Raw genomic sequence first — 6,625 nt, 5'->3', positions numbered from 1 at the left:
CTCTTTAGCTCTGTTATTTATGTGTATATTTTAATCCTCTTTTATATTTTAGGTACAGCAAAAATATTTAAATTTTTACCGTAGTGCTAAGGTACAAGAACCAATGTAGTTGATGGTATTTTTTTTTTTTTACTGCGAAAGCATTTGCCAAGGATGTTTTCATTAATCAAGAACGAAAATTAGAGGTTCGAAGGCGATCAGATACCGCCCTAGTTCTAACCATAAACGATGCTGACCAGCGATCCGTTGGCGTTATTCCCATGACCCAGCGGGCAGCTTCCGGGAAACCAGTCTTTGAGTTCCGGGGGAAGTATGGTTGCAAAGCTGAAACTTAAAGGAACTGACGGAAGGGCACCACCAGGAGTGGAGCCTGTGGCTTAATTTGACTCAGCACGGGAAATCTCACCAGGCCCGGACACCGGAAGGATTGACAGATTGAGAGCTCTTTCTCGATTCGGTAGGTGGTGGTGCATGGCCGTTCTTAGTTGGTGGAGCGATTTGTCTGGTTAATTCCGATAACGAACGAGACTCTGGCCTATTAACTAGTCGACGGATCTCCATTAATTGGTGTCCAGTTCGCAACTTCTTCTTAGAGGGTTAAGTGGCAATTCTAGCTGCACGAGACTGAGCAATAACAGGTCTGTGATGCCCTTAGATGTTCTGGGCCGCACGGGCGCAACACTGAAGGGATCAGCGTGTTTTCCCCCTCCAAGAGGAGCGGGTAACCCGTTCAAACCCCTTCATGATAGGGATTGGTGCTTGCAATTGTTTCCCATGAACAAGGAATTCCCAGTAAGCGCAAGTCATCAGCTTGCGTTGATTACGCCCCTGCCCTTTGTACACACCGCCCGTCACTACTACCGATTGAATGATTTAGTGAGGACTTTGGACTGGCGACCTTGGATGTCTTGCTTCCCTTCACTGAGAGTGGATGCACGAGATTGAGCAATAACAGACAGTGCTGGGTGATACCTGTATATCCATACCATACGTGCTCCCTACGTGTCAAATGGGTTGGAGGAGGATTTGTACCCCTCTCTGTAAAACAGATAACTCAGAGTTCATGGCAGAGGGATAGGTGGAATTTCTTACTCAACCGCCGGTGACAACAGGATGCTCCTGCTTGTCCTTCCTCTGAGACATGATACCATGTACAATGCTGGGTGGTATCCATATATCGAAACCATACATGCTCCCTACGTGTCAAGTAGGGTTGGTGGAGGATTAGTGCCCCTCCCTGTAAAACAATTAACTCTAAGCCCTTGGCCACCCCGTTTGGGATTTATGGCGTCTGGCAATGAATGAATGAATGAATATTTATCTATTTTTTACATTTCTCCTGTGACTGTTATTTATTCACACATATTCATTTGTATTTACTTTCAGATATGGCGGAAAAAGATGTGAATACTTACCGCCGTGTTACAAAAGCCAGTGTGTGCAGCGCTATAGCTACATTCGCCTGTTGAGTGTCAGCCCGCGTCATCCCACATACCGCCCGATTGTCGATGTTTTTCAGATCCCTTCGGCCTGTGCGTGTTTTGTTGAGGATTTTACGTATTACTGAGAGAGAGAGAGAACTATGAAAGACATCAGAAGAAAAAGTTTAATATAGTTTAATTAAATGGATTTAGGAAATGAAAAATTCTTAATTAGACAATTTTTTCTCACTTGCAATTTTTTCATATTTTTACCGTTGGGTTTTTCCAGATAAATATGTATAAGTATTATCTTTGTCCTGGCTGCCTTTACCAAGTGAGCTATTATTGTGTCAGAAAGGCTGCCTTCATAAACTTGGTTGACTTTCTTTATCAGCCAAGTTGTTTTCTCACAGGGTTATTTGTTAGTAAGATATATTGTTACTGGCTATTACTAGTCGCCAGATTTATTGTTTATCTGCGATACATTTGTCACCTGGGTTATTCTGTAGAACCTGGGCTATTGTTAGCCCAGGCTGTTTTTTATTCACTTGGGCTTGTTTGTAGCCTATATCCCTGGCTGTTTTTGTTATAGCTATTTGTATATCCAGACCTAGGTTCTATCATGCGCCGTTTTCATGAGCTGTTTTATCAGTTACGTTAATTGTTGATACTTGGGCTGTTGGTGCTGACGAGGAGCCTGCACGTGGTGGCACTGGGCACCTGGGTAGAGCAGATGCCACGTCCCGGAAGCCAAACCTCCTCATATGAGTATTTCCCTGCACCCTGCCGTGGGAAGGACTCTCATGCGATCCTAGTGGAGCGACGTCTACCACCAAGGGATGCTAGATCCTCACACGGGGTATGCATTGTATACCTGTAGGACGGCCCCACAGAAGCAGTTGCTTACCTCCGTTTGACGGGTCTGCTCGGAAAGACAGACCGGGGTTAAGGAACAACAGCAGGGGAATATATGTGGGCTGTTTTATATTTCTTTGTCACAGATTACTTTTGTGGGTCAACATTTTTTTTTTTTTATCCGATATTATTTAGTTGCCTGAATGATGTTCTTAAAACTAACTGAGCGTTTTTTTTTTCTTTTTTTTTAGCCAGCGTATATTTTCACGGGCTATTGATTGATCGATCCAGTGGGCTATGTTTGGGGGGTTATTTTTTGCCATCCAGGCTATTTATTCACGAGCTATTTTTCCCACCCAAGCTATTTTTAATTACTCAGATCATTTTTTGTCAACCGGGCTATTTTTCACCTAAGCTTTTTATTATTTGTTTTATCACAAGCCATTATTATTATTTGTTTTATCACGAATTATTTTTTATTGTTTTGTCACGAGCTATTTTTTAAATCGCCCGGGCTATTGTTTCACCTGAACTGTTATTTACCACAGCTTTGTTCTGAACGAGTTCATTTTATCACCAGCTTTTAATCACTTGAACTTTATCACTCGGGCTATTTTTTATCACCCGGGCTATTATTTTCACCATGACTATTTTTTTTCATCACTAGGGCTATTTTATATCCCACGGGTTATATTTTTATCACCCTGGCTATTTTTTTACCCGGGCTCTATTTTTTTTTTTTTTCAGTGTAAATGAAAATCACTCGCTTCACATCAACACTATTACACATACATACATACATAGATACATACACACATACGTACATACACACATACATACAGACATTCATAAACTAGAGGCAGGGTTCACCAGTACAATATGTGTAAAATAAAGGAATTTTATAAAAGAAATGCCTCTTTTATTTATCCTGCCTTGCCAATGTGAGATAAGACAGTTTCACTCCCGGAACGTAGTGTATATTCATGCTAATTTCAGCGGTTTTATTCAGCAACTTTATTCAGTACAAGGTAGGGCAGTGGATGTGGGGGTGGCCCTAATGAATGAGGGTGAGATTTGGAAGCTTCCGGTGTTGCTGTTTGCTGATGATACAGTATTGTTGAGTGAAGATGAATGGGAGTTGCAAGGTTTGGTGAATGAATTTGGGACAGTGTGTAGGAGGAGGAAGCTGAAAGTTAATGTAAACAAAAGTAAAGTTATGGTGTTTGAGAGGAATGAAGTCACAGAGTGTGCAGTGAGGTTGGATGGTGAGGATATGGAGAATGTGAGTGCATTCAAGTACTTGGGTAGCGTGATGAGTAAGGATGGAACTTTGAGGGATGAAGTACGTGAAAGGGTACAGCAGGGAAGGAAGGTTGTTGGCACACTGAAAGCAGTGATGAGAAATAGGGAGGTGAGTATGGAAGTTAAGAAGTCACTGCATGATGGTATTGTGATCCCTACCCTGACGTATGGAAGCGAGGCGTGGACCTTGCAAGAGGGGAACAAGTCAAGAGTGAGAGCAGTGGAAATGAGTTACTTGAGAGGAGCATGTGGAGTGACATGAAGGGACAGGTTGACGAATGAAGAAGTGAAGGAACGCTGTGGGGTAGATGTGGATGTGGTTGAAAAGATTAGGAGAAATACACTGAGGTGGTTTGGACATGTGGAGAGGATGGAGAATGAAAGACTGACTAAGAGGGTGTATGTAGGTGAGGTGGAGGGAGGGAGAGGGAGGGGTAGACCGAGGATGAGGTGGAGGGATGGAGTTGAGAGGTATATGAGGGAGGGGGGGGTGAGTTGGGGGGAGGGGAGTCAAATGGTGGGTGACAGAGTGACTTGGAGGTGTTTTGTCTGCGGCCACCCTTTGCGGGATTAGGGCGTCGGGCTATAGATAGATAGATAGATAGATTTATTCAGTTCTACAGTTCATTCATTTTAAGTTGGCTAAGATTTTCGTCTTTTTACAACCCTGTTCCCGAAGCTCAGTGGCAGAATAAGACAATACTACAGCCCTACACCACTGTTTCTTGACTAGTACCACATTCCAGCATTAATCTCTTGTTACAGCTCAGCATTCAAGATGGAGAGGTGACAGTTTTATGCCGAATAAAAGTGAACAGAGTATATTAGGGCAGGAGTTCATTTAGGCTGTATCTAACCCTTCCAGATGTGAAAAATCTCCAAACGAGCTGAATAAAATCATCTGAAAGTAACAACAATGAACCAAAAATACGTCCTTGGGCAAAAGGTTAATTCAAGCTTATATTTTTCTTGGCGATTAGATAATAAATTGTTTGATAATTTCTAGTTGCAATTATTTCATAACTAAATTCGAATTAATTACATTTTCGTACCAGTAAAAAAAACCCTGGGGAGGGTTGGAAACAATATTTCCCATACTTGTCGTAAGTAGCAACTAAAAGGGACGCTTTTGTCTCCATTCGTTCTCTCCTTACTGTCCTCGTCATCTCTTCTGTCCTACCTTGATATTTTCGTGTTTCGTCCGGCTTCTACTTTTCCTCTCTTCCTATCAGGTTATACGTTTGATTACATGACAAGAATAGTTTAAGAACTTCCCTTTGACGTCATCCTCTGTCATGTCCTCCCTGTTCCTTACTATACTTCCAAATCATAACACAGTGCCATATAATATTTGTCATCTGACACTTGGATTTCATTCATTCACTCACTCACCAACATTGAAAAAAATGCTTATTCTATTTTACACATGTAATGCTTTTAGAATAACTCACATTAACGTATCGGGAAATTGCTCTATTTACAAGTATCTCTAAGGCTGCTGGCTAACGGGAAACACCTTTGTATAGTTATATGTCATGAATTTTAGCTTCATATTCTAAGTGGCTTTGGAGATTTCGAAACACCTTCACCTTAGCGATTTCTTCTGCACAGTACACCTCGGCAGACGATATAACAACGATATACATAGGATATAAGAGAATGTTAAGGTGTAATGTGCAAAATCAGTCGCTAAGGAAGAGGTGTTACTAAGCCTCCTGTGCCACCTAGAATACCTGCCATTATACCTGTGTGTCGATTGTAAGATGGAAAAAATTTACTAGTTTCATAATAAACAACGATCCTGTCCAATGATTACAGAATAAACTAAATATATATAAGAAAAACCTACCCACCTTCTTAACATCTTAATCATCGTTGCAGAATAAACCAGATAAATCTTTTTTAAAGTATTTGATATGGTGATTTTATGAGATGGCGAATACGTCTAACTTGAAAAAAAAAAAATGTTCTTAATAGTCGCCTAGTGTTTGCAGAATAAACAGAATAATTCTTTAAAGCATCTTATCCATTTCTTTTTTACCAACTGGGACGAATTCCCGTTGGTTTGCCCTACGGGGAGCGTGGCGACTCTACCGCAACAGGAGCACAAAAGTGAATGAAACACACCTTTAGAGGAAATCATGGTGCAAAAACTCTCTGCATCCTGCCATCCACATTTCCTCAACAAAGCCGTCGCAGGATGACAGAAGTGGCCAAGAATCGCCTCAGAGGACATCAGGCTGGGCCAATCTCTGACCGTAAGCTATTCAACCTCCTTTGTGTGTGCAAAGTTTAATTTTGAAACGTTTGGCAGAATTCGGCATTTTGTTATATACAGAGAGAGACAGACAGACAGACAGGCAAACATACACAGGCAGACAGAGAGAGAGAGATAGACAGACATATACATACATATATACATACACACACTCGCTGGTGCAGTGGTAACGTTCCCGCTTGCCAACTCGTGGACGGGATTTCGCGCCTCGCTCAGGTTGCGAAAAGTTTCACTGACGAAGTGGGTGGTTACTGTCCCCCTGGAGCAAGGGGACGGGTGTGTGCGTGTGCGAAGGTCACAGCCTTGCCCTTAGATCGGACTATATGAGCTCTCAGCTCCCTTCCGGGAGGGTAAAAGCTGACCATCACGACCATCAAGTGATCCTGACCGACCCGGTGAATTAATTACTTAACGTCAATAGTTGAGCTGAGAGACTGACAGGTAGATAAAGAAACTGACCACTGCTTGTTCGCTATACCCCGTTCACTTCAACTTGATCTAAATGTGTCATCCCTCCATTTTGCATAACTGAGCTGTTACAATAGATTAAAACTAGATACGATATGTTAGTCACGAAGAGGTGCTAGCGGAGAGGATGTAGAGTCGTAGCATTGTCCTCTTCTGCCACTGAGCTACGTGAAATAAGATGCGAAAGACGAAAATCTGAACCAAGCTAATGTGAAAGGAGTAAAGTTAGTAAATAAGGTGCAAAAGGACGAAAATCTGAGCCAGGTAAAGGTGAAAAGAGTTAATAAAATGCGAAAAGTTA

At 41.9% G+C, this 6,625-nt stretch overlaps 1 pseudogene; it reads left to right on the top strand.

The window, feature by feature from the left end:
- Positions 1-304: 304 nt before the first annotated feature.
- Positions 305-980, top strand: LOC145408543 (small subunit ribosomal RNA; annotated as a pseudogene).
- Positions 981-6,625: the final 5,645 nt, after the last annotated feature.

This window comes from Coenobita brevimanus, chromosome 77, assembly GCF_032717465.1.
Source record: "Coenobita brevimanus isolate Jiangsu-jjx chromosome 77, ASM3271746v2, whole genome shotgun sequence".
NCBI lineage: Eukaryota > Metazoa > Arthropoda > Malacostraca > Decapoda > Coenobitidae > Coenobita > Coenobita brevimanus.
Note: the sequence above shows the minus strand (reverse complement) of the source record. Positions and strands in the feature narration are given on the sequence as shown.